Here is a 2389-nt window from a genome sequence, read left to right as displayed (position 1 = left end):
GTGTCGTGTGTGTGTGGGTCTGTGGGTGTGTGTGTGTGTGAGTCTGTGGGTGTGTGTGTGTGTGTGTGTGTGTGGTTATGTATGTGTATGTGTCTGTGGCTGTGTGTGTGTGGTTATGTATGTGTATGTGTCTGTGGGTGTGTGTGTGTGTGGTTATGTATGTGTGTGTGTCTTATTTCTGTAATTAGGATTTCTTAATTATCTGCTAATTAGGATTTCTTAATTATCATTTCTTGTTTTTATTAGATTAGGATTTCTTAATTTTTCTGCTATTTTTTCTTGTCTTATTTCTTTATTTTTATTATTATTTAGCCCCAATGCCTGGATAGGACTAGTAAGCAAGGCAAGGCAAAGAATGTGACTAACTGAGGGAGGCAGAATAGAATTGGAAAGGGGGGGGGGGGAGACAAACAACAAAACCCTCAGAGAGATGGTTGAATATTCTAAGGTGCTGATAGCTGAACAATATAGAGTAGGATCAGAAACATATTATGCACCCTGTCTTGGGAGTTTTTTTTTATCTCCAAACCTACTTTGGATAATGTTTCAGCTATTAAGGCTATTCTCAGAAGCTTTGAGTTGGTTTCTGGCTTTAGAATTAATTTTTCTAAGAGCCAATTTGGTGCAATTGGCAAATCTGAGGAGTGGTGTACTCTTGCAGCAGATATCTTGAATTGTGGTCCTCTGCAGTTCCCATTTATATACCTAGGGATGCCTATAGGTGTTAACCCTAGAAGGAAGGTGGTGTGGGAGCCTCTAATCAGAAAATTTGAGGCCAAACTGAACAAATGGAACCAGAGAAGTCTATCTATGGCTGGCAGAATTACTTTAATTAATGCTGTCTTGACAGCTTTGCCTTTGTTCTATATGTCCTTTTTTAGGGCCCCTATAGCAATCATTAAGAGGCTCACTCCTATTCAAAGACAATTTCTTTGGGGTGGAAACTTAGAAGGAAAAAAGATAGCTTGGGTTGCTTGGAATCAAGTGTGTGCTCCTAAAGAAAAGGGAGGGTTGGGTGTCAAAGATATCAAGGCTTTTAATAGAGCTCTCCTTATCAAGTGGAAGTGGTTGATGTTTCAGCAGCAAGATCATCTATGGAGCATAATTCTTACTTCAAAATACAGGGGTTGGAGAGGCTTGGAAGAGGGACCTCCTAAGCAGATTTTTTCCTCTTGGTTGCTGTCAATAAGCATTTTCGCTGGAATTTGGGCAGTGGTGATCAAATCCTTTTTTGGGAAGACTCTTGGGTGGGAGAAGGAATTGCTCTTAAAGATAAATACCCAGATTTATATCAGGTAACATCCCAAAAATTAAAGACAGTGGCAAGCATGGGGATCTTTGGAGAACATGGTTGGGAGTGGCAATTTTCTTGGAGAAGATGTCTTTTTGACAGCGAACTGGGGGGTGTTTAAGCTTTTATTGACCAAACTGCAGTAATAAACACTAATGCAACTTTGAGGGATTCTTGGGTGTGGGGAGCTGAGCCAAGTGAGATTTTTTCTACAAACTCTGCTTATAATTGTATCAAAGCTGACCAATTACCTTCCCAGCCTATTACTGGCTTTCGTCAGCTATGGGAAATCAAAATCCCCCCTACAGCCCTAGCTTTTTCTTGGAGACTTCTCTGGGATAGGCTTCCATCTAAGGAAAACCTTATTAGGAGGTAGATTGTCCTTCAAAATGACCTCTGCCCCTTCTGCCAAAGTCAAGTTGAATCTGCATCCCACCTTTTTTTCTCTTGTCATAAAATAATGCCTTTGTGGTGGGAATTTTATTCCTGGGTCAAGGAAGTTAGAGCTCTGCACAACAATCCTATGGAGAACTTTCTTCAGCACTGCTCCTTGGCTGCCTCGAGGAACTCCAATAGAAGGAGGAAGGTCTGGTGGATAGTAGCTACAAGATCCATTTGGAACCTCAGAAATGACATGATTTTTAATAATCAGCCTTTCGTCATTTCCAAATTGGTGGATAACTCGATCTTTCTCACTTGGTCATGGCTGCGGGGGTGGGAAAAGGACTTCAATGTTCCTTTCCACCAATGGTCTTCAAATATGTCTTTGTCTTTTTCCTAGTCTGCGATTTGTAGGGTTGGGCACTGTTCATTTTGTTGGCCTTTCATTTGCTGTTTATGTTCTTGTCTTTTAGGAGATACTGTATCATATCTTCCTTGTAGTACCTCTGGTACTATTATTATTATATATATAATATTATCTTTGGCCGTTCAAAAAAAAAAATAGGACATGAGATGCTGTTAGAATTAGTCGTATTGGATTTAGCCAGAAGATTGTAAATATATTGGCTCTAAGACACAAGTAGAGAACCATCAAAAAGATGCTTTACTTCAATGCCTAAAAAGTAATGAAGATGGTCAAGCTGTTTAGGCCAAGAC

This window comes from Glycine max, unplaced genomic scaffold (assembly GCF_000004515.6).
Source record: "Glycine max cultivar Williams 82 unplaced genomic scaffold, Glycine_max_v4.0 scaffold_32, whole genome shotgun sequence".
In the NCBI taxonomy this organism is placed as follows: Eukaryota; Viridiplantae; Streptophyta; class Magnoliopsida; order Fabales; family Fabaceae; genus Glycine; species Glycine max.
The sequence above is the reverse complement of the archived record's forward strand: the minus strand, read 5'-3'. Positions refer to the sequence as shown.